Source organism: Orcinus orca, chromosome 1, assembly GCF_937001465.1.
Source record: "Orcinus orca chromosome 1, mOrcOrc1.1, whole genome shotgun sequence".
Taxonomy (NCBI): domain Eukaryota; kingdom Metazoa; phylum Chordata; class Mammalia; order Artiodactyla; family Delphinidae; genus Orcinus; species Orcinus orca.
Genome location: NC_064559.1, coordinates 55,114,277 through 55,141,777, shown reverse-complemented (window position 1 = coordinate 55,141,777; position 27,501 = coordinate 55,114,277). Strand labels below are relative to the sequence as shown.

At 35.3% G+C, this 27,501-nt stretch overlaps 1 protein-coding gene and 1 non-coding gene across 11 annotated transcripts in view; both read right to left on the bottom strand.

The window, feature by feature from the left end:
• Window positions 1–27,501, bottom strand: part of COP1 (COP1 E3 ubiquitin ligase) — a 290,627-nt gene that overhangs the window by 19,684 nt on the left and 243,442 nt on the right. The gene's annotated exons all lie outside the window — the stretch shown is intronic.
• On the bottom strand, window positions 18,665–18,805 carry LOC117201321 (small Cajal body-specific RNA 3). Its single transcript, XR_004483326.1, has one exon. It is a non-coding gene; the product is annotated as a small Cajal body-specific RNA 3 (non-coding RNA).

The window sequence follows — 27,501 nt, the reverse complement described above, 5'->3', positions numbered from 1 at the left end:
ACAGACTATGTGCCAGACCATTAAACAAATCTCAGTACATTTAAAAGAATGAAATTTTACAAGTGTGGTCTCTGACCAAACAGACCTAGAGCAGAAATCAATAACAAGAGACACCTGGCACAAATCTCCAAATATTTGGAGATTTAAAAACACATTCTTCAGTAACTCAGGGCTCAAAAAAGAAATCACAAGGAAATGAGAAACAGTATTGAACTAAAAGATATTGAAAACACAATATATTAAAACTTATGTAATACAGCTACAACAGTGCTTAGATAGAAAACTATATCTCTTAATGTCTATATTAGTAAAGCAGAAAGTTTAACATTAATAATGTAATAACTTGCAGCTTAACTTAAGAAGCTAGGGAAAAAGCAAATTACACAAAACACAAGTATAAATATGGTAGTAATAAAAAGCAGAAACCAATAAAATAAAAAGACAAAAATAGGTAAAAATTATTAAAACCAAAAGCTAGTTCTTGAAATAAAGTTGATAAATCTCTACAAAGAGAGAAAATGTAAGGTAACAGTATCAGGAATGAGGGTATATCACTAGACATCCTAGTGATATTAAAAAAGATAGAGAATAAATAGAAACAACTTTATGCCAGTAAAAGTGACATATAGTGAAATAAATAAATCCTATGAAAGATGGAATTCCCCAAAATCAAAGAACAAATCAGAAAACAGAGGAGGAAGGAACACTTCCAAATTCAGTTTGCGAGTCAAACAAAGCAAAAGACATTATTAAAAAATTACAGACCAGTTACCTTTATAAACAGATGTGTAAACCTGTAACAAAATCTCAGTAAACATAATTCAGCCATATATAAAAAGAATAATATATCATGCCCAAGTGGTTTCTATCCAGATATTCTAGTTGGTTTAACAATTTTTTTAGACAATGAATGTAATTAACATTTTTAACAGAATAGAAGAGAAAAATCATGTAATTACAATTGACATGGAAAATGCATTTGACAGAATTCAACATATATTCATAATAAAAACTCTCAGGAAACTAAGAATAGAAAGGAATTTCCTCAAGGTGATAAGGAATACCTATGAACAACTTCCAGCTAACATTATACTTAATGGTGAAATGTTAAACTCTTTCTCTCTCAGACTGGGAGCAAGGGGAGGATGCCTGAATTCACCACTTCTATCTAACACTGTATTAGAGGTCCTACCCAGTGCAATTGTCTCTATTTGTAAATGACATGGCTGCCTATGTAGAACATCTTTAAAAATCTTCAAAACCAGCTGCTAGAACTAATACACTGACCTAGTAGGGTTGTCAGATATAAGGTCATTATATCAAAATCAATTTATTTCTATAACTAGCAGTGAATACTTAGCAAATGAAATTTTTTAAAAACAGCACTTATAATAACATCAAAGTATAAACTGCTTAGAGACAAACCTAAAATATAAGACCTACATGTTGAAAATTATAAAACAACACTGAGAGATATTAAAGAATACCTAAATAAATTGACATATATACCATATTCATGGACCAGACACTCCCATAAAATAAGGATGGTTTTATGTATAAATCTTGGTACTCATGATGATAAACAACTTTTTTTTAACCTGAAGAAATAGATACCTATTAAACAAAATCAGAATATACCCCCTTCCTAATTTAGTTTCTTTTTCCAAATGTTAATAAGCATTATGTTAAACTGACTTCTCAGAATGAGAATAATAAATTCTGTAGAAAAAATGGAAATATTTTATATTAACAAATCAAATATTTAAACCAAATGGAAAAATTCCTATAAAAAGTTGATCAAGAAGAAAAAGAAAACATGAATCATCCTATAGGCATTAAAAAAAAAAAAAGAATCAACTGTCAAAAACTACTTCCACCTCAGGCTTATATGATTTTACCTACAATTTCAATCAAATAGTCAAGAAAGGATTAATTCCAATCGTACACAAATTTTTCCACAGGAAAGAAAAGAAAGGAGCATTCCCTAACTTGTTTTATGAAGCTAATGTAACTATAAAATCAAAACTTGACAAGGACAATGCAATGAAGAAAAATTATAGGCCAATGTTATTCATGAAAATAGATGGAAAAATCCCAGGAAGTCAGTTTTAACAATGTATAAGGATAATACATCTTAAATAAGTTGGGCTTATTCCAACAATGCAAGATTGGTTTAACATTAGAAAAAAAAAATGTTACCTATTTTTACATCAATATTTCAAAGAGAAATATATCATCTTCAATAGGTGCAAAAGAAAGCAATAATATACTTCAGCATTCATTTATGATAATAAATCTTAACAAGCTGACAACTGAAAAAGAAATTTCCTTCTAAGGGTATCTACAAAACTCCTAAAGCAGAAATCATATATAATCATGACATATTCAAAAGTTTTCCCTTTGGTGAGTAACAAGATAACGATGCCAGATATCAACATTTCCATTCAGTATTATGCTAAAGCTCCTGGCCATTGGAATAAGTCAAAATGAATAAAATGTATCAAGGTACCAAAATTGGAAAGGTAGATTAAACTTTCATTACTTGTGGATCATATTATTATGTACATAAAAAATACAAGAAAATGTAGAAATGCGTAATTAAAATTGATGAGTTTAGCAAGATTGCTGGATTTAAAAATGGGGACAGTAATGCACCATTCTTCAGGGACTGTTATGATACCTTCTTTCTCTCTTAAAATAAAAAAATGGTTTACTTGAATAGACAGAATACATGTGTGGTAAAAATCCAAACAGTACAAAAGAATAGAGGAGAAGTGAGCATCTCCCACCTCCCTGTTCTGAGTCCCTGGAGCAATTACTATGATTAGATATGAAATCTTTCCAGATAAATTAGCATCATTACTGTGAAGTTCAATTGTATGGTAATTATCTACTGATTCTTTCCTCTTCTTATCTTGTTTGCGTTTAGGGTATCAAACAACTCTACTTCCAATTTGGAATCTCATCCTTGTTAAAGTGACAAGCTATATTTTATATTCAATTCTAAGCCCCTTGATCACCTAAGAGAGGTCTTTCGGCCTCTCTTACCAAAAAAAGCAGCTCCACAGAATTCACTTCTGTATTCTGGGACATATTAGTAATTGGCCATCAGAACGAAATGGGCCTAAATCTGTATCCCTAAAGTCAAATTAACAAAATATGCAGACAAACTATGCTATACAGAGAGCTCAAGTGGCAGAGTGGAATAAACACAGTCACTGTAGTCAGAAACACTTGAGTTCAAAGCTCTAACACTTCCAAACTATGTCATCTTGGACAAGTTACCAAACCTCTCTGAATCTCAGTCTCCTCAACTGTAAAATAAAACTGAGCTAATGAAAACTGAGCTAACAGAGCTAAGGGAAGGGAAGAGGGAAGAGGGAAGAGGGAAGAGGGAAGAGGGAAGAGGGAAGAGGGAAGAGGGAAGAGGGAAGGGAAGGGAGAAAAAGTTGAGGGCTTCCTTGGTGGCACAGTGGTTAAGAATACGCCTGCTAATGCAGGGGACATGGGTTTGAGCCCTGGTCCGGGAAGATTCCACGTGCCGCGGAGCAACTAAGCCCATGCGTCACAACTGCTGAGCCTGCGCTCTAGAGCCCGTGAGTCACAACTACTGAGCCTGCATGCCACAACTACTGAAGCCTGCGCACCTAGAGCCCGTGCTCTGCAACGAGAAGCCACCCAATGAGAATCCCATGCACCGCAACGAAGAGTAGCCCCTGCTCGCCACAACTAGAGAAAAGCCCGCACGCAGCAACAAAGATCCAACACAGCCAAAAATAAAAATAAATAAATACATTTATTTAAAAAAAAAAAAAAAGAAAAACTTGAGCTACGTGAGTTGTTGTTATGATTAAATGAGACACATGTATCTGGCATATAGAATGCATCTTATAAGTGTTTTTAAGTGACGGAAAGTTCTTTTTAAAAAAGAGAAGGTAGTCAAAACTGTTAAAAATCATGAGAAGATAAAAGATTGTTTAATAATAATAGGTTATTAGATTTGGGCATTAGATGATATTAGTGACCTCAGAGGCAACTCTACCTAATGGTCAAAACTGTAGGATAAAGGGCCTTTGCACAAGTCCCTGGAGCTAACTCAGCCTTTAGAACTTAGCTTTGACAGAAGCTTCTGGAAAAAGCTTTCCCTCATCTCCAAGGTGATATGGTAATTCACCAAATTGCTTCTACAGAGAGAATAAATGTCCATTATCCCAGCACTTTCAGGATATGATAGTGGCTTCACCATAAAGTTAATTAATTTCATGCCATTTAAACTCATCTATCATTATCCATCCATTTATCATCATTAGGGTAGATATTACATGCCAAACATTGTGCTGGGTACTGGAGTTCTGAAGATAAATGAGACATGATGTCTGATCTTGAGATTATAAACTAGAATGGACTTTTAAAAAGAAAACTACTACGTGTATTATTATAGTATAAGAAATACAGAGTTCAAAGGGTAATTGAGGAAGCAAGAAGGAAAGTGGGAGAGATGAGAGGTTTCACAGACAAGGCCACAAATGGAACATGGAAGAGTAATAGTTGAAATTTCTCAAGAGGAAAGATGGAGGATATTTTAGGCAAAGGGACATGGTCATGGAAATGCCATGAGTTTGAAAGAAAATGGTGCTTTGGGGTGATGAGAAATTGTGAATCAGCCTGTGTATTAGTTGATGAGATAAGAACAATAGGTTGGGGTAAACATGCAAACTAACTCTCTTATACCAGAGTCAGGATTTTATTTATGGATAACAAGGAGTCAGTAGCAAGGAGAAGATAGGATTAGATTTACTCTTGGTGTTCTATTCCCTCAGTGATGTCTCAACCCCTGACCCACCCCCCAGGCCCTAGGGTCATCCTTAATCCTAACACTTAACGAAACTCTTCAATTCAAATGTATTAAGTTCAGCAACTGAAATTCTTGGAAAAAGTAAAAAAAAAAAAATGTAAGTTGTGTGCCAGTAGGTGAGAGATAACTGTATCCTCAAAATAGTTCAAAAGATTTTTTTTGAAGTGAATATATTGAAATACCTTTAAATAAACATGTTTGTAATATGTGAGGTCAACTTTAACATTTTTAAAAGGAAACTGAATACAGAAAAAATACTAATTAAATCGTTTAATAACCTATCTAACTGAACTCTCTACTTCTAATCTCCTCTCATTACAATGTACTCTACATAACTGCTATGAAAATATTCTCATGTGATAATCTCATCTCCCTGTACAGTGGGCTTTAGCAGCTTACTACTCCCTATAGAAGATAGCGCAAACTTCTTTTTCTGTATACTCTGTATACTGTATACTCTGGTATCTCTCCAGCTTCATTCCCCAAGAGTTTCTATCCCAACTTCTTACGTGTACTATATTAAAAATTTCCTACACATCTGTTACGGTTTCCCTCATCCACACCTTTGTTCACACTTTTCTCCAACCTGAAGGCAGTGTAGCAGAAAGAGTATGCGTTTTGGAGTAAGGTAGACGTGGATTCAAATTTCAACTCTACTACTCCTTATTCAGTTGTGTTCTCTTGGGTAAATCAGTTAACCTCTCTGAACCTCAATTTCACTGGTAAACAGACATCAAAAGTATATAACTTAAAAGATTTATAGTGATGATTTTGAATTAAGATAACACTTATTATATAATGCCTGGTTAGTAGTAAGCAGATGCTGGTTTATGGTCTTCTGTCCAGATATGTCCTTTCATTGTCTTAAGCCTTCTGAAACCCTTTTTGTATTTATGAAGACCGGCACAAAAGCCAGTATCTTCATAAAGCCTTTTATAATTCTCCCATTTGGAAGTAATCTCTCCCCTCTAGGACCAATATTTTCAGGGATAATTATCTTGTAAGGAGTTCTTTCATTCAGGCTTATACCACAGTTATTTGTTTAAAAATATTTGTGTTTACTAGGTTGTAAACCATCTAAATGCAGACATTATATTTTTTACATTGCAAAATTAATATTTGATCAATTAAAAACAAGTAGCTATCTAGCTATGTCGATTAATGTATAAAATATTGAAGATGACAGCAACATTATTTATCAATAATCATTTACCTTGAGTTCCCCACCTATCTCAATACTTTCTATATATTTTCTAATTTTATTCCACAATATTATGTAGAAGATACCATTGTTCTGATTTCACAGAAGAGCAAACTGAGGCATGAAAATGTTAGTAACTTGCCCAAAGGTTCAAAGCTAATATTTAGAGGAGAGGAAGGAAAGCTGGCAACTTGATTCCAGTAATCTTTTTTTTTTTTTTGCGGTACGCGGGCCTCTCACTGTTGTGGCCTCTCCCGTTGTGGAGCACAGGCTCCGGATGCGCAGGCTCAGCAGCCATGGCTCACGGGCCCAGCCGCTCTGCGTCATGTGGGATCTTCCCAGACCGGGGCACGAACCCGTGTCCCCTGCATCGGCAGGCGGACTCTCAACCACTGTGCCACCAGGGAAGCCCATGATTCCAGTAATCTTAATCAGAACACCACCCTAAGACAGAATTTAGAAATGACACACGCCTCCACCTACCATTTAGATGTTTAAAGCACAACCTTGCTCAATAAGGATCTCAAAAATTTCAGAAACATTTTCTCCCCCAAAACTGCCATATGGCAGTTTTATGGTCTGTGTTGTAAAACAAAGGAAGGAAAGTTCCTTGAAGCTCTTTTTTTGGGGAAAAAAAACACCTAGACATATAATCTTTAAAACTGAGTCTCTCTTTCAAGTGATAGAACACTATTAGTGACACGGCAAATGTGAAGTATACTGAAATACTATTCACATTTGTCCTCTAAAAGCAAGAGCTGCAGTTGAGATAGCTAGCAAAAACTAATATAAGCGGTCTGTCTTCAAGCTTGTCCTACAAGCACTGAACTTTCTTCTTAAAGCATTCACTAAGTTAAAACTGTACATGCGTTTAAGCCCTTTAGACAAGCACTTGACATGATGAAAAAGATAAATCACTATGTACGACATACAGTATCTGCAAATACAATTCCCTAGGGGACACAGAGCAGTGTAGAAGATGGCTGAATTTAATATTCTTCCTCAAAGATATACATATATCTTTAAGGAGGAATATTAAAAATATATGAAGAAAGAAGTATATAAAAATTTGAGATAACTAGCCTTCAAACAATAACAACCACATTATATCTGTTATATCACAATCTACCTTATATGTTAGTTCCTTAATATTCTCTCCATAGAGGCTCTTGTTTTATTTGGTATTCTCTTTTTTATGAACACAGATATCTTGTTTGCTCATTGCCAATAAAGAGTGTTAATTTGGAGTATGACTGCAGTGTTACTACAAATAAAAGACCATACATACTTCAGGTTCTTTTCATACCAAGGTTATAAACACAAAAATAAAAGTAGGGCCTTTTGCCTCATTCTTTTCTTTCTTTGAGGTGGGGTGAGAGATCGGTAACATTTGTATTCAAAATGCATCTTGAAAATTAAAATGGCTTTTCTCCTCACGTAGGAATTCATGGATTCTGTGTACAGCTGAATCTGATTTTCATTCAGGATCCTATAGCCACAGAACACTTTCAAATGAATTTGCCCTTTAAGCTTTTCTGTTTATTTATGACCTACAGTTGCCTTATGAGCATCCTCTTCCTCTCCTGTGAGATGAAATGCAAATATAATATGCAGAGACTCTTAGGAGGTTTTCTTCTAGCCATGTTCTGTTAAGTGATACTATTCAATTGTCCAATTTTTCCACTCCTTTGTATTTCCTTCAAACCATCCCAAAGCCTTTATATACTTCCCTGTGGTACCCTCTGATTTAAATACAAAGAAAGAAAATACTCCAAGTGCTAACATTTTGTTGCTTCACCAAACGGAGCTGTAGTGGATTTCCTGACAGGCAGAATCATTCTTCTATTAAAACCACTTATAGAGGTTCTCTTTTATCAAGTTTCTCTTCTTTTTTTTTTTTTTTACCCAGGCTTGCTGTCTTCAGAGACGCCAGGACCCAGGGTCAGTCTCTGCACAGCTGTTTCACTTGTTCCACAAATAGTTATTGAGCTCAGTGTCAGGCTCTAGCTTCAGTGCTGGGGATGCAGCCATGAGCAAAGCAGATGGGGCCTGCCCTCAAGGTCTTTTTTTTTTTTTTAAATTTTATTTATTTTTATACAGCAGGTTTTTATTAGTCATCCATTTTATACACATCAGTGTGTACATGTCAATCCCAATAGCCCAATTCATCACACCACCATCCCCACACCCTGCCACTTTCCCCCCTTGGTGTCCATACGTTTGTTCTCTACATCTGTGTCTCAATTTCTGCCCTGCAAACTGGTTCATCTGTACCATTTTTCTAGGTTCCACATATATGCATTAATATAGGATATTTGTTTTTCTCTTTCTGACTTACTTCATTCTGTATGACAGTCTCTGGATCCATCCACGTCTCAACAAATGACCCAATTTCGTTCCATTTTATGGCTAATATTCCATTTTATATATGTACCACATCTTCTTTACCCATTCATCTGTCGATGGGCATTTAGGTTGCCTCCATGACCTGGCTATTGTAAACAGTGCTGCAATGAACATTGGGGTGCATGTGTCTTTTTGAATTATGGTTTTCTTTGGGTATATGCCCAGTAGTGAGATTGCTGGATCATATGATAATTCTACTTTTAGTTTTTTATGGAAACTCTATACTGTTCTCCATAGTGGCTGTATCAATTTACATTCCCACCAACAGTGCAAGAGGGTTCCCTTTTCTCCACACCCTCTCCAGCATTTGTTGTTTGTACATTTTCTGATGATGCTCATTCTAACTGGTGTGAGGTGATACCTCATTGTAGTTTTGATTTGCATTCCTCTAATAATTAGTGATGTCGAGAAGCTTTTCATGTGCTTCTTGCCATCTGTATGTCTTCTTTGGAGAAATGTCTATTTAGGTCTTTTGCCCATTTTTGGACTGGGTTGTTTGTTTTTTGAATCTTGAGCTGCATGAGCTGTTTATATATTTTGGAGATTAATCCTTTGTCCGTGGATTCGTTTGCAAATATTTTCTCCCATTCTGAGGGTTGTCTTTTCATCTTGTTTACGCTTTCCTTTGCTGTGCAAAAGCTCTGAAGTTTCATTAGGTCCCATTTGCCTGTTTTTGTTTTTATTTCCATTACTCTAGGAGGTGCATCAAGAAAGATCTTGCTGTGATTTATGACAAACAGTGTTCTTCCTATGTTTTCCTCTAAGAGTTTTATAGTGTCCGGTCTTACATTTGGGTCTCTAATCCATTTTGAGTTTATTTTCGTGTATGGTGTTAGGGAGTGTTATAATTTCATTCTTTTACAGTAGCTGTCCAGTTTTCCAAGCACCACTTATTGAAGAGACCGTCTTTTCTCCATTGTATATCCTTGCCTCCTTTGTCATAGATTAGTTGACCATATGTGCGTGGGTTTATCTCTGGGCTTTCTATCTTGTTCCATTGATCTATGTTTCTGTTTTTGTGCCAGAGTTATTCCTGTTTTTGGATCTCGGAGTTACACGCATTTTACTTTTGTCTGGATCTGACTTATCAGGAGAGTCCCCCAATTTGCCCTGGGTGGTTATTTACCTTAATACAGACATAGATCTATGCTGCACATGGGGAGAGCCCACAGAAAGACATTCAAACATTGGTTCCAAGATGATCTCCAATGGTTTTTAAATAAATGCCACTGGTAAGACAGGTTTTTTTTGTCCCTGACCTTTCTTTCAGCATGTGGTTTTTCAGAAATGACTTAGTAAAAATGTATATAAATATGTCTAAGAGAGAATGAATACAAAACCACAATCTATCAATAAGAGGTCCTGCTCTTTAAAATGTTACAGTCAGCCTTCCTGCATTCTATAAAGGATCTAAAACTGAGTGAATTAGTTGTTTGTACTGTATTTTCAAGACAAACAATAAATAAAATTTGTGATCATTTTCAAGACAAACAATAAATAAAATTTGTGATCCTAGAATTTAAGGTTCTCATTTTACTTATCTCATTGTCTCATTTTACTATCTTACAGTGATAGTTAAAAACACAAGAACAGAAAAAACCACCCCAAAACAAAAAACAAACTTCTACCATCATCACATAACTATTTATTGAGAACTATAGGCCAGTTACTTTGTTAAGGACTATATAAATTATTTCACTTAATGCACATACCAATCTGTTATATCTATTACAGATATTTATCTATTTTTATCCTCAATGTACAAAGGAAAAACATGGTCTTAAAGGGACTTAATAATTTGTCCAAAACCATACACACAACTATAGCATAGCAAAGCCATGATCAACATATGGAGACTGATAAAATACACCAATTGATGGTTTTTAGCATATTGATTTGGTAAGTTTATCATATGACTGGCCCTGACCTGAATTTATAAACTCAGAAGGGAAGGAGAAAAGAGTTTTAGGTGAGCATTTGATATGTATGGGAGAACCTCAGATCTCAGACATTATATATGGATATTACATCTTAAGTCTCATATACCTAGATTCCTAAAAGGCTTATTATACAAAGAATTTGGTCTTTTATTTATCTCCCCACAAGTATGATTTTAAGTAATATCATTAGAGAAAAGGACTTGGCCACAGAAATAAGGTGGAAGGGAGTATACTATGTAGTCAGTACAGTCAGTGGCGGTGCCAGGCTAATACCCACCCCTCCAACCCAATTCAAGATCTTGGAGACTGGAGTTTCTTCATCACAAGGGAACACTTTCAAGATTACCCAGTTAAACACAAATACTCTCTTTCCTCCCCATTGGTATCCTTTCTTAGGATGATACTGGGTCCCTTTCTAATCCCAAACTATAAAGGCTATTATGAATAAAAACATATAGTTATAATCTGTGATTAACAGAATAATGGGTCATTATTTTAGTAAAATATATTACCTTCATCACACTTCAACTCTTTTTGATTCATTTAAACAAATACCGACTCTTATAACTAACTTACCTAATAGGAGGAAATGAATTATACTGCTAATCGAAAGAACTTCAAGATTTGCTGGCTGGCTTATTATATTTTCAATTCTAAAGCTTTATAAATAAGAGTTTTCTATAAATAATGAAAGTATTCCATGTTGAAGATTTTTTATAATCATTCTAAGACAAGGTGGACCAGATATTCTTATGGCAAACAGATGGTGTTCTAGGTGCTGGATATCTCTTACATTGCATGACTATATTTAAGAAACAGTAGCATTAATCACACAGAAGACATAAGTGCATATGAAATTCAAATTTTATCTAAAGGTAAAAGAGCCGAAGGTGATCATGAATATAAACATAAAATGATAGCCCATTAAATTTTACCACTGGAATCTGTCTGTACCAAATAAGTATGAAAATCAGCATTCATTAAACATAATTTGGTATAACGTGTTTCTCTCTCTGGGAATACAGCCATATACACATATACAGATTAGTCTAGTGAGTATAATTTCTTCGTAGGGCTTCCTCTAAGATGTTTGGCTATTTTGAAAGTCTAACTTAATACAGAAAGAACTTACTCAAACTTCAAAGTAGTAAAAAATCATGTCTAAGTGTCTGTTTGGAAAGATATGTATATACAGACAGAAACACACAGATACACACACACACACACACACACACACACACACACACACACACACAGAGGAAGGAATCACCTACCTACCTACACCAGAATCACCAGATTACCATATATCCTCTCTGCCCCCAACTTACTTGTTTTTCTGATAAGACCTAATCATTTTATTTGGTATCTGAAGGAACTTGTATTCACAATTAGAACATACCTAACATGTACTGTTATCAGAGGTGGTTATCAAAAATATTTTAAAAACTTTAACCAGACTCATCAAGTAAAAAAGAAAAAGGGCCCAAATAAATAAAATCAGAAATGAAAGAGAAGTTACAATCAACACTAAAGAAATAACAAAGGATCATAAGAAATTACTATGAACAATTATACACTAATAAAATGGACAACACAGAAGAAATGGATAAATTCCTAGAAATGTACAATCTCCCAAGACTGAATCAGAAAGAAATACAGAATATGAACAGACCAATTACCAGTAATGAAATTGAATCAGTAATAAAGAAAATTCCCAACAAACAAAAGTCCAGGATCAGATGGATTCACATGTGAATTCCACCAAACACTTAAAGAAGAATCAATGCCTATACTTCTCAAACTATTCTAAAAAGCTGAAGAAGGAATGCTTCAGAAAGCATTCTACAAGGCCAGCATCACCCCGAAACCAAACCCCGACAAAGGTATCACAAGAAAAAGAAAAGTACAGGCCAGTATCACTGATGAACACAGCTGCAAAAATCCTTGACAATATATTAACAAACCGAATTCAACAATACATTAAAATGATCATATAGCATGAACAAGTGGGATTTATCCCAGGGACACAAGGATGGCTCAATATCTGCAAATCAATTTGCACAACACATGAACAAACTGAAGAATAAAAATCATATGATCATCTCCATAAATGCAGAGAAAGCTTTTGACGAAATTCAACATCCATTTACCATAAAAACTCTCAACAAAGTGGGTACAGAGGGAACATATCTCAACATAATAAAGGCCATATAAGACAAACCTACACCCAACATCTTACTCAACGGTGAAAAACTGAAAGCATTTCCTCTAAGATAAGGAACAAGACAAGGATGTGCACTTTTGCCGCTTTAATCCAACATGGTATTGGAAGTCCTAGCCATGGCAATCAGAGAAGAAAAGGAAATAAGAGGAATTCAAATTGGAAAAGAAGAAGTAAAACTGTCACTGTTTGCAGATGACATGATACTATACACAGAAATCCTAAAGACGTTACCAGAAAACTACTAGAGCTCATCAATGCATTTGGTAAAGTTGCAGGATACAAAATTAATATATAGACATCTGTTGTGTTTCTAACTATAAATAAAAAACTATCACGAGACTGAACCAGGAAGAAATAGAAAATATAAACAGACCAATCACAAGCACTGAAATTGAGACTGTGATTAAAAATCTTCCAACAAACAAAAGCCCAGGGCAAGATGGCTTCACAGGCGAATTCTATCAAACATTTAGAGAAGAGCTAACACCTATCTTTCTCAAACTCTTCCAAAATATAGCAGAGAGAGGAACACTTCCAAACTTGTTCTATGAGGCCACCATCACCCTGATACCAAAACCAGACAAAGATATCATAAAAAAAGAAAACTATAGGCCAATATCACTGATGAACATAGATGTAAAAATCCTCAACAAAATACTAGCAAACAGAATCTAACAGCACATTAAAAGGATCATACACCATGATCAAGTGGGGTTTACCCCAGGAATGCAAGGATTCTTCAACATACGCAAATCAATGTGATAAATCATATAAACAAATTGAAGGAGAAAAACCATATGATCGTTTCAATAAATGCAGAAAAAGCTTTCGACAAATTCAACACCCATTTATGATAAAAACCCTCCACAAAGTAGGCATAGAGGGAACTTACCTCAACATAATAAAGGCTATATATGACAAACCCACAGCCAACATCGTCCTCAATGGTGAAATACTGAAACCATTTCCACTAAGATCAGGAACAAGACAAGGTTGTCCACTCTCACCACTATTATTCAACATAGTTTTGGAAGTTTTAGCCACAGCAATCAGAGAAGAAAAAGAAATAAAAGGAATCCAAATCAGAAAAGAAGAAGTAAAACTGTTACTGTTTGCAGATCACACGATACTATACATACAGAATCCTAAAGAGGCTACCAGAAAACTACTTGAGCTTATCAATGAATCTGGTAAAGAAGCAGGATACAAAATTAATGAACAGAAATCTCTGGCATTCCTATACACTAATGATGAAAAATCAGAAAGTGAAATTAAGAAAACACTCCCATTTACCACTGCAACAAAAAGAATAAAATACCTAGGAATAAACGTACCTAAGGAGGCAAAAGACCTGTATGCAGAAAATTATAAGACACTGATGAAAGAAATTAAAGATGATACAAACAGATGGAGAGATATACCATGTTCTTGGATTGGAAGAATCAATATTGTGAAAATGACTATACTACCTAAAGCAATCTACAGATTCAATGCAATCCCTATCAAACTACCAGTGGCATATTTCACAGAACTAGAACAAAAAATTTCACAATTTGTATGGAACCACAAAAGACCCCAAATAGCCAAAGCAGTCTTGAGAAAGAAAAACGGAGCTGGAGGAATCAGGCTCTCTGACTTCAGATTATACTACAAAGCTACAGTAATCAAGACAATATGGTACTGGCACAAAAACAGAAATATAGATCAATGGAACAGGATAGAAAGACCAGAGATAAACCCACGCACATATGGTCACCTAATTTATGACAAATGAGACAAGGATATACAATGGAGAAAAGACAGCCTCTTCAATAAGTGGTGCTGGGAAAACTGGACAGCTACATGTAAAAGAATGAAATTAGAACACTTCTAACATCTTACACAAAAATAAACTCAAAATCGATTAAAGACCTAAATATAAGGCCAGAGACTATAAAACTCTTAGAGGAAAATATACACAGAACACTCTATGACATAAATCACAGCAAGATCCTTTTTGATGCACCTCCTAGAGAAATGAAAATAAAAACAAAAATAAACAAATGGGACCTAATGAAACTTAAAAGCTTTTGCATAGCAAAGGAAACCATAAACAAGATGAAAAGACAACCCTCAGAATGGGAGAAAATATTTGCAAATGAAGCAACTGACAGAGGATTAATCTCCAAAATTTACAAGCAGCTCCTGCAACTCAATATCAAAAAAACAAACAACCCAATCCAAAAATGGGCAGAAGATCTAAATAGACATTCTCCAAAGAAGATATACAGATTGCCAACAAACACATGAAAGAATGCTCAATATCACTAATCATTAGAGAAATGCAAATCAAAACTACAAAGAAGTATCACCTCACACCAGTCAGAATGGCCATCATCAAAAAATCTACAAACAATAAATGTTGGAGAGGGTGTGGAGAAAAGGGAACCCTCTTACACTGTTGGTGGGAATGTAAATTGATATAGTCACTATGGACAACAGTATGAAGGTTCCTTAAAAAACTACAAATAGAACTACCATACAACCCAGCAATCCCACTACTGGGCATATACCTTGAGAAAACCATAATTTAGAAAGAGTCATGTTCTACAATGTTCACTGAAGCACTATTTACAATAGCCAGAACATGGAAGCAACCTAAGTGTCCAACAACAGATGAATGGATAAGCAAGATTTGGCACATATATACAATGGAATATTACTCAGCCATAAAAGGAAACAAAATTGAGTTATTTGTAGTGAGGTGGATGGACCCAGAGTGTGTCATACAGAGTGAAGTAAGTCAGAAAGAGAAAAACATATACCATATGCTAACACATATATATGGAGTCTGAACAAAAAAAAAGGTTCTGAAGAACCTAGGGGCAGGACAGGAATAAAGTCGCAGAGGTATAGAATGGACTTGAGGACACAGGGAGGGGGAAGGGTAAGCTGGGACAAAGTGAGAGAGTGGCATGGACATATATATACTACCAAATGTAAAGTAGATAGCTAGTTGAAGTAGCCGCATAGCACAGGGAGATCAGCTCAGTGTTTGTGACCACCTAGAGAGGTGCGATAGGGAGAGTGGGAGGGAGATGCAAGAGGCAGGAGATATGGTGATATATGTATATGTACAGCTGATTCACTCTGCTATAAAGCAGAAACTAACACACCATTGTAAAGCAATTATACTCCAATAAAGATGTTAAAAAAAAAACCTATCAGAACGAGAAATTAAGAAAACAATTCCATTTACAATCGCATCAAAAAGAATAAAATACTTGGGAATAAATCTAACTAAGGAGGTTTAAAAAACAAAAAAACCTGTATTTGGAAAACTATAAGACACTGATAAAAGAAACTGAAGATGACACAAACAAATGGAAAAATATACCATGCTCATGGATTAGAAGAATATTGTTAAAATGGCCATACTAACCCAAGGCAATCTACAGATTCAATGCAATTCCTATCAAATTAGCAATGGCATTTTTCACTTAACTAGAACAAAAACTTCTAAAATTTGTAAGGAAACACAAAAGACTCCAAAGCAGTCTTGAGAACGAAGAAAAAAAGCTAGAGGTATCATGCTCCCTGATTTCAAACTATGGTAAAAAGTTACACTAATTAAAACAGTATGGTCCTGGCATAAAAAAAGATATAGATCAATGTAACAGAATAGAGAGCCCAGAAATAAACCCACACTTATATGGTAACTTATTCTATCACAAAAGAGGGAAGAATATACAATGGGGAAAAGAAAGCCTCTGCAGTAAACAGTGTTGAAAACACTGGACAACTAAGTGCAAAAAAATGAAACTGGACACCTTTCTCACACCATACACTCAAAATGGATTAAAGACTTAAATGTAAGAGCTAAATCCATAAAACTTGTGGAAGAAAACATAGGCAGTATGCTCTTTGACTTCAGTCTTAGCAATATTTTTTTGGATATGTCTCCTCAGATGAGGGAAAGAAAAGCAAAAGTAAACAAATGGAACTATACCAAACTAAAAAGCTTTTGCATAGTGAAGGAAACTAGCAACAAAACAAAGTGGCAGCCTACTTGAATGGGAGAAGATGTTTGCAAATTATATATCTGATATGGGTTAATATCCAAAATATACAAAGAACTAAAACAACTCAACATTGAAAAATAACAATCTGGTTAAAAAATGAGCAGTACAACTGAACTTACATTTTTCCAAAGACGACATAAAAATGACAAACAGACACATAAAAAGATATAATCACTAGTCATCAGGAAAATGCAAATAAAACCCACAGTGACATATCACCTCACACCTGTCAGAACAGCTATTATTAAAAAGAGAACAAATAATTGTTGGCAAGGATGTGGAGAAAAGGGAACCCTCCTGCGTCATTGATGGGAATGTAAACTGGTCTAGCCACTATGGAAAACAGTATAGAAAACAGTTCCTCAAAAATATTAACAATTTAACTACCATACGATCCAGCAATTCCACTTCTAAGTATTTTCCTACAGGACACAAAAACACTAATTTGAAAAGATATATGCACCCCCATGTTCACTGCAGCATTATTTACAATAGCAAAGATATGGAAGCAACCAAAGTGCCCATCAATAGATGAATGAATAAAGATGTGGCATGCGCGCGCACGCGCACACACACACACACACACACACACAATGGGATACTACTCAGCCATAAAAAAGAATGAAATCTTGTCATTTGCGACAACATACACGGATCTAGAGAGTATTATGCTAAATAAAATAAGTCAGAGAAAGACAAATACTGTATGATTTCCCTCATATGTGAAATGTAAAAAAACAAAATAAAGGAACAAACATAACAAAACAGAAACAGATTAACAAGTACAGAGAACAAACTGGTGGTTGCCAGCGTGGAGGGGGGTTGGAGGATGAGTGAAACAGGTAAGGGAGACTAAGAGGTACAGACTTCCAGTTATAAAATAAATGAATCATGGGATTGTAATATTCAGCACAGGAATATAATCAATAATATAATAACTTTGTATGTGACAGATGTTAACTAGACTTATCATGGTGATCATTTTGTAATGTATGAAAATATCAAATCACTATGTTGAACACCTGAAACCAATGTAATACTGTAAGTCAATTATACTTCAATAAAAAAACAAATTTAACAACAGGCATAGGCACCAAGCTATCATAAAAAATCATACAGCTATACCATTACATATCTGATTGTCCCTGTTTTTAGTATACCCTTGGCCATAAAAGTGCAGAGCAAAAATAACATAAGTGAGTAAAAAATCATGAAATGGTTTATTAAAATGAAGAACAGAGTAGAATAAGGACTTCTAAAGAGCCTAGAAAAATAAGACTACTTACTCAACAATGGTCTAATGCAATAACCGGTCAGAATAAGAAATTTGGGATTTCAGAACCACCAACAAGGATTCTCACACAATTAGTTATAAATAAACCCAGCAATGGCTTACATACCCTGGTGCTGTATATCACACCTCAGTGCATTAGAAATGCCACGGCAGCTCCTTCCCCTGTTTCCGTACCCTTCCCCACAACTTACTGCGGAACACACACGATGAAAAACTAAGATTTCAAATTTAGTACTAGGTTAATACTTAGTAGCAAGCTTTTCCCCGGAAACAGTCATTCCTGAAATTTGGTTATAGACTTATAAGATTACATAAACTGTATTTTGGAAAAATCACTTTCTTAATGACAAATCAATTCTTAATGATTCATGGAAGCTAACTCTAAATACTTTCGTATCTAAAATATTGACTGACCTTTTCTGATAACCCTGGATTAGTTAAGCCAATGTGGTCCCTCAGAAAAATAATATTTCTGTGTTCATTCTACTTCCTGGTTATAGTTTCCTTAATCAAACAAAAAAAAATATCTAGTTTTTAGAAACGATAATATACCTCAAAAACTAGTTAAGATGGATGCAGAAGTAACCACACCTGGTAGTCTGTTAATAATATAGTACACTTAATCAGTAGAGATAGTAAACAAAATGGCAAGGAAAGCAGTACTTGGAGTGTTGGTTTTAAAGGCTGTATGGAGGGGAACGATCAGACTTAGCCAGCTGTCCTAAGCCAGACAGAGACCTCCATGTTAATGTAGGATCACTGCAATTTGTAGACAAAAGGCATTTTTTCATTTGTCCACATGGTTGGTTCCTGCAGGTTCCATTTTTGCTGTGCTTCATTATTAAGAAGGCTTTTGTTATCCAGTCTTTTCTATACCAACCTCCTGTCTGCATCAAATCCTCATTTTAAATACACTTTAATGCATTCAAATAAACTACAGGAAAAACAAAAACAAAACCCCCCCAAAAACATCATGATTCAGAGAATAGAAAGATTAAAAAGGTACACTTAGCATACAAACTCAAAATGATCATTATTCAGGAAGAAAAGGTTGTAAAAACCATGTACAAGAGAAAGAGGATTGAAATACACAAAAATATCACATCATTTTCACGACCCTTCCTTCGTTCCAAATCTTTCCTAAGTCTTCTCCCTTCTCACCAAGCAGCCTAATCAACTTAATTTTCCTTGCAATGCCAGACAACTTCCCTCACGTATCAATACCTCTTGACCTTGGAAGCGCTCCTGAATAAAGCTTGAGAACGAGGTGCTTGCAATGGCATATCTGACAGGGAAAAATGACTCTTTATTGCTGATTAATATAAAGGAGGGCCTCTGAGCATGGAACTATGCATTTCTAAGGGCGCTATTTGCAAAATTCTTCTAGAGTACTCTGGCAAAGCTGTTCCAAGAATTCTGTACTCTTTTAGGAATACCATGTAATGCAGTAGAAACAGCAATTAATTTAAGACAAGGAGAACTGGACCTGCATTTTGGTTCTGCCATAGTACTGTTCAACCCTCTCAGAAATTCAATTTCTTCAACTATAAAACAGATAATCTTAAGTACTGCATAGAATTTTTATGAGACTCAAAGAAAACACAGTAACGTACCTAACCAAAAAAGATCTGGCATATTTTAGGCACCAAACAAATAAGTGGCAGTTTTTCTTATTAAGACGTTGTAACCTAAATTTCTTTACAATTAAAGGGCAGTTTTCTCAAGTATGACTGTACTACTGTATTATTTTCATCACCAGATTTATGATCTTATAAAATTGATTAAAAACATAATGTAGACTCTCCAGATTAAGACTTAAATTTTATCTTAACTGTAACTCTTTCCTAGAAAATGAAGTAGCTTTTCTTATGGCAGTTGCTAGTGTTGACATTTTTTGCTCTCAAAGTAGAAGCAAGAAATATAACTAAGGCAACACTAATGACATACAACCTTAGAACCAAATACACTTGAATGACAGCTGGTACAGGGCATTCTATAAGTGTATGAGTACCTGTGAGAAACCAGAAACCAAGGAAATGAAATGCTTAAGAGAGGACTAGAAAAGTAGGGGTTGGGTTGGGACAGGATGAGAGGATTTAGATAAATGGAAGAGAGAGGACAAGGCAATATAGACATATAAGGAACAATGATGAGCACAAGTTCAAAGGTAAAAATAGGAATAGGATGGGACAGTGAAGAAACTTTTCTAATGGATGTTTTGTGCTTAAAAAAAAACAAAAAACAGAAATAAGGTTGGACAAGTAGCATTATTCTAGATTCTTGAAAATCTTGAACACAGGCAACAGTTTAGATATGATGCCTAAGATCAAATACACAAGGAAAAAGGAATCATTAAAGAAGCAGATAGAGGAGTAACAATTAAAAATCATGTCTAAGATTATACTTATTTTAAAGGTTGACCTCTTAATTACTACTAAATTTAATTCTGAGCTAACCTTTGAATCAGTTCTTCTATTATACTTTTTTCTATAATTGGAATTGGATTTTTTAAAGGATCATATTTAATAATAAGGGCAAAATATAATTTTTTTTTTTACTAGACAAAGGTATCTGAAGTGAAAAAGTTAAAATAATTGACAAGTTCACGTAATATATTTATCAAATTTTCCCCTAATTTTTAACGAGGGCCAAATATACAAGTTGGAGTTACATGCAAATATTGAGTTTGAAAGAAACTTTTCTGGATCAATCAAAGGCAATAGTAATAAGCAATGTTTCACTCTATCTGAATTCCTCTGAAAAATGATTAAGGACATAAAGGGATTAGAAGTAATCTATGGGAGTGGGGGTAAAAGAAGAAACAGGAAATGGGGAGACGAAGTGCATAAGTGAATGAAAGAGACAAATATAGGAGATATTTGAAAAAAAGTATTGTTGTTTGATGAATAATTAGAAAAAAAGATAGGCTGATAAAATCTAATTTGTTAAATCCAACAAATATTTACAAAGCAAATATAAGGGGGAAAAAACTCAAAAACTGATATCTTACAGCACTTTACTACACATGAATTCCATGAGTAGTGTGTTAAAAATGGAGGTTCTGGAGCTTCTGGCTTGGAGATACATGGAAGTGATGAGAAGATGGCTTGCGCAGAGAGGGCACAGAAGCCCCATGCCTTATACCCCCACCAATACCTTTCCCTATGCATCTTTTCCACTTGGCTGTTCCTGAGTTGTATCCTTTATCATACATTGATAAACATTTGGTCAAATTAGGCTGATTAAACGTAAGGATGTGCGGCCTTTTGGGAGATAGATCTTTGACTTAAAGCTCTAATGAGCTTTAAGATCCTGATTTTCCACAAGCACCAGAAGAATGTTCTAGCCTTTATTTCTGCCACTGAGGAGATCAACAAGAACCCCAGCCTACTACTGAATGCTTCCTTACAGTCAGTCTTTAGAGCTTCCAAAGTGATCAACTTCCAAAGGAACCTTGGAAAGCCTCCTTATGTGGCTCTTGGAAGGGTTTGAGATAGTACCTAATTACGCCTGTGAAATGAAGAACAGGTCTGTGGTGGTCACTATTAGAAACACTTTAAAAACACTTTTTTTCCCCCTTCCCAGATGAAAACACTATTGGATCTCTATAAATTTCCACAAGGCTGATTATGTAGGGAATGGAAATCTGCTTCTTTCATGTAATTCTAGGCTTTTTAATAAAATGAAAGAGAATTATGCATCCCATTAAAAAAAAACAACAACAAAAAATGGAGCTTCCTGGGTCTCTCCCTCAAACTCTGGCTTAGTAAGTCTGGGGTTTAGAAATTTGCATTTTTAATACATAACTCAGGTAATTAGTAATTCTGAAGTAGATGATCAGTAGACCATACTTTGAAAAACACTAGTATAGATACCGGAAACTCTCTATAAATGTTGAACTCAAAGAAAGGAGAAATCTGCATCTTTCTACTTTTGGTCAGGGGGCTGGTGAGAGGGAAGTAGAGAGAAAAGATTTACTTGTTTGTCTGTTTGTTTTAATTTACTGGGTGCCTATTTACCAGATCCCATGCAAGGCCAACATAATACCAAGATAAACAAGACAAGACTTCTTAACCTATGAAAGCTTTTGAGTTCAATGAGAATGATTATACATGTAAAGGTTATTCGTAATACTTTTACAAACCTATATAAATTTATTTGGTTAAAAGATATTATATTCAGTACTGGTATTTGAATTACACAAGTGGCTCACAGAAATTGAGAAGTAAAGTTAACTTCCCAAATGGAAATCTATGAGAATTTAAAAGAAATAAAATGGAATGGGAAACAATATTGGGTTGTTACCTATACTAGTGTAGTTTACATACACTAGTAATTGTCTTATTCTTCTCTTTCCTTTCAATCTCCTATTCCCATATTTTAAACTAGTCCATGAAAGTGTAAAGTACATGAAATCAGCACAACTTCACAAAATACAGTTTTGAACTCTTTGCCTACTTTTTCAAGTGACATTATACCCCCAAAGGGTTCAAGTAAATCTGAGGTAAAGAGTTTTTTGAATAATGAAAATTATTCAAAAAATGTTGACCTTTACTGTATGCAGAGCCACAAGTTCTTGAACATTACACATTTAAAGATATTTACTGTTTATGAAGTGATGGGTAAAAAAAAAGATAAGAGCTGTTTTTATAGGGTAACTCTGTAAGATTTAGAGATAAGGAAAAATACAATGGACTTCCTTATGAAGCAGGAGCTCCCTGTCACCAAAAGTGTTCAAAAAGTTTGAAGGGTACTCCATTAGAAATATGATATAAATCATTTCAACGATGGGCAAAAGGTACGGCTAGATCAATCAAATGGGAGTCATCCGCTCAAAGAACGCGCCACTACTTTGGTGGCTACAAAACCCAGCACTGTACCTTAAAGGGCTTCCAGTCTAATGACATTACAGTATGTAACAAACAGAGGTGCAGGAAAGGGTAACTAGGCACAGTGAGCAGCAAAGTCAAAGGCACAAAGGTTAAAATTCAAAAAAACAAACAAAAACTCCATCAGGGGTGTTTGAGGATCTATAAGCAGTTCAGTGTTGCTGAGGTATAAAATAATGCCTATGCAAGTGGTAGGTGACCATACTGGAGAGGTAGGTGGCGGGCCTGATGAAGGAGGGTGTTGTTAGATGTCACATCAAGAAGCTTAGATTTTATTCTGTAAGCACTGGGACTCCACTGAAGGAGTTTAAGCAGCGCAGGGTAAACGAGCCTGGGACTACTGAGAAGTAACTGCAGGGAATGATGAAAGCCTGAATTAGTGGTGTCAGAGTAGCAGGGGTAGAAATGGATGATGGATTCAAGATATGTTAAAAAGAAAATGGGATCGCATTTGTGCTTAGATCACATACCAAAACTTAAGATTCCAGTTTTTAATGGTTAAAACTTTGTACTTGAATAAATTTGATTTTGAATTTATAAAATGCCAAAGAATAGGACTGTGCTTAATAAAATTAAAAAAAATCAATCCAACATTTCCTGTGATAGTAAATCATAGCAATAGCCTATATTATTGGAATTTCTACAGCAATTAATAAGTAGAATGCCAAATTGGCATGAATGTGTGTCTTCACACCTGTCAGCTGCATAAAATAAATCTGGCAAATTTTTATAGCAACACCCAATATTTGAGATTAAATAATCAAAAAGTTCCTAATGGTTAAGATCAGATCACATCACAATTTCTGGATAGCCTAAATATTTTCCTCACACTTTTAAAATTCTTGCCTCTGGCTAAATGTATATTGAGACTTTCATTAGAAAACTAATTTCAAATAGATGATTCCATTGCCACTACCAATTCAGATACTGGATTGCCTTTTGTAATTGAGATTACTTTTGTCACTAGATTGAATGATTACATGTGATATGGGGGGGTAGTGGTTACGGATGGATATATACTGTAAATCATATTTTGAAAAAGTAATCATCTCTAAAATGTTACAAGAAATAAAACATCTATTTACTCTTAACATAGTTCTGAAATATGCTGACAATAACATAGTTCTGAAATATGCTGACAATACACAAGTTTAAAGAGCAAGAACAGAAGTCTATGATAACTGATTATTAAAAACCCCTTATATTTATTTATATCTGTAGACGTAATTCGAGTCTTAAAAACTAGAAAGCTGAGCTTAGAGATGGAGAAACCTGCAAAGAGTACTGCTCCTGTGCTTACAACAAGAGCTAGACAACCTCAAATTAATGACATTTCTTGAAACTACTAGAGAACTACGTCACAGTCACAATAAGCGAAAATGAGAAGAAACTGGCAGCTGCAGGGAGAGACAATACCAGAGTATTTGCTTACCTGGCACAGAAATAGTTGGATAAGCCAGTAGGGAGATTAATGTTTAAGAAAATGCTACAGGGTAGCTAGCATGACCACGTGAGGCCCCTGCTGCTGTAAACAGTGTGTGTGCATGGCGGGGGGGGGGGCGCAGGTGGTAGAATACTCTTCAAACTTTTCCTCCATGAACCCCACCAGGGAAGGGTGGAGAGAATCCTGAGAAACCTCATGTGGTGTTGGCTGGAGGAAGGGACTAGCGACCCTCTCCTAAAACCACCCTGGTGCACATCTACTATGTCTCTACCATGTCCTACTTGTTTTGAGAGGAACGAAAATGGAACTTTATGTACTTAAACAGAAAAAAGAATCTTACTGAAAAATATGTGTGTAACTGGTCATGCAAAATGTACAGTTACTGTATTTTCTTAACCATTGACCTACTAAGTTTCCCAAGGAAGGATCTTTTGTTTCAAGATTATTACATCAAAAAACTCACATGATAATGCAAAGCAGTTAGCAAGGCAATTATGCACAGAACAATAAATGATTTTCCATTTACAAAAACAGCGATTATATAAAAAAGCCAATATATATAAATAGCTCAACATCCTGTTTTGTTACTTTTTACCTATATAATAACACAAGCATTTCATTTCACATTCTTTTTTTTATACTCCCTATAAATACTCACAGAATCTATCACCAGGCATACTGAATCAACAGACTGCAAGACAGGACACAAATGATAGATTCAGTCCTTTTATTTCAAATTCAGATATTTCACTATAAACGATTCTTCCTACAAAGCTCCTGTTAAAACATGCTTTATATTTTTTCAAAGTTATATTGATAACCCTTGGCATAACCCTATAAAATATACCTTTAAAGATAGCTAATTGAGGTTGAAACTTATTTTCACAAACACATTTAATATCTTAGATGGGAAAAAAAGATATTTTTATGGTCTTATTTACCTGCTCTTGCTTTTTATTTGTGAGATTATGCAGATTATTAGCAATTTTTATGGAGTTACTTTTTAACTATGTATTAGAACTCTTCTGTTCTATACGCAACATATGTACCGTGCATAAACGTAATGTCATGTGAGTTAAAATGCTTGTTCACAGCCAAAAAGCTCATTTGAGTTTTACAACAGGCAATAAATCTGGTGTTACCTACTTTTATACAAGATGAGGAAACAAATAAACAGAGGCAAAGTGATAAGGTTTCTCTCTCTCTCATAAAATAATAGATAACACAAATCTAGATTGGAAGAGGTAGAGGAAAAGAATAAAAGAATTAAAATAAAGAGCTTCTATATAATTATTCTGTGAACTTTTTCTTTAAGTCTGTCAAGATATATAAAAATTAATGTAAACTTCATACTAAGTGAATTAAGTCAGGGAAAGACAAATGTCATATGATATCACTTATATGTGGAATCTAAAAAAATGATACTGAGATAGGAGGTAGATGGGGCCCTGGGCTGGACAGCTGGAGTTTGTCGGAGTAAATTGGAGCTTTGTTTTCCCTGACACTCCAAAGACAAAGTTAGGCCCCGAGCTGAGCTCTACTAGAGTAAAGAGATAAGACGACCACATCTATTACCTCCCCAACTGCACACGCACAGAAAAGCTCCTCAGGGATCAAAAAGGGAGGGGCACGACCCCATAATAAATGTTGTCAAATCTCCCACAGGCCTCTGCACTGAAATCCATCTTGGCAAAAAGATGTGCATGCATGTTGGAGAGATTTCTAGGGCAGGTCAGGTGTGAAAAAAGAAACAAGATAACTGGCCAAAGGTAAACAAAGACCTGGAAGAACTGCCCTATATAAATGATTTAACCCCCTCTTTACTGCGCTCCTCATTAGGGAGGACACCCACACCCTTTCTCTCTGGGTGTGTATTTCTGCCTTGCTTCTATCTTAAATAAATAAACTGTTTCTCTGTGTGCTCTCCCGCATGTTATGCTGTATCTCTAATAATAAACTTTGTACCTGTTTTTGCAGTTTTTGCCTCTTTGAGGAATTCAGTTTTCAAATGGGCAAGAGCCAGGGGAACTTTGCTTCCACCCTCTAGCCCCTGGTGATCTAGCGGCTAGGATTCCTGGTTTTTTCAGCCAGGCTACCCAGGTTCAATTTCTGGGCAGGGAACTAAGACCCTGCTTCAAGACCACTTGCTGCTGTCTCTTCGAGATCAATACAGATAAACATTCACAAAACATAAATAGACTCACAGATATAGAGAACAAATCTGTGGTTACCAAACGGGAAGGGAGGGGAGGGTAAATTGGGAATTTGAATTTAACAGAGACACACTACAAACTAGTATATATAAAATAAATAAACAACAAGAACCTACTGCATAGTACAGGGAACTATAGTCAATACCTTGTAATAATCTATAATGGAAAAGAATCTGAAAAGGAATACATATATATATATGTATATACACACACACACATATACATATATATGTGTAACAATCACTTTGCTATATACCTGAAACACTGTAAATCAACTATATTTCAATACAACTTTTTAAAAAAATAATGTAAACTTCAAAGTGAGGGCAGAAAAAATATTTATAATTTTTAATAACTGGTATTGCTAGTACAATTTAATTCACAGCCCTATCAAGACAACTTGCCAGACTACATTTTTTCAGCACTGATTTTTTTTTTTTTTTTTGCGGTACGCGGACCTCTCACTGTTGTGGCCTCTCCTATTGCGGAGCACAGGCTCCGGACGCGCAGGCTCAGCGGCCATGGCTCACGGGCCCAGCCGCTCCGCGGCACGTGGGATCCTCCCAGACCGGGGCACGAACCCGCGTCCCCTGCATTGGCAGGCGGACTCTCAACCACTGCGCGACCAGGGAAGCCCAGCACTGATTTTTAATTACTAATGTTTTGATCCCTTTTTGGAACCCAATAAAAGCAATAAACTCTCTTTTTAGAAAAATAATTACATGGACATGACAAACTTTTTCATATGCTTTTAGTGGGACCTGAAGATCCTTGTGGGGTGGTTTCCATGAATTCAGAGTCAGTTTTTCATATTCTTTTAGCTTTTCACATGCTTTTAGTGGGACCTGAAGATCCTTGTGGGGTGGGTTCCATGAATCCAAAGTTAAGAGTTTTGTACTAGAGGAACTGAAAAGCCCCAAAGGACCATAAAGAGTAATCAAATGTGGTAACTGCTAATCTGATATACACATTTG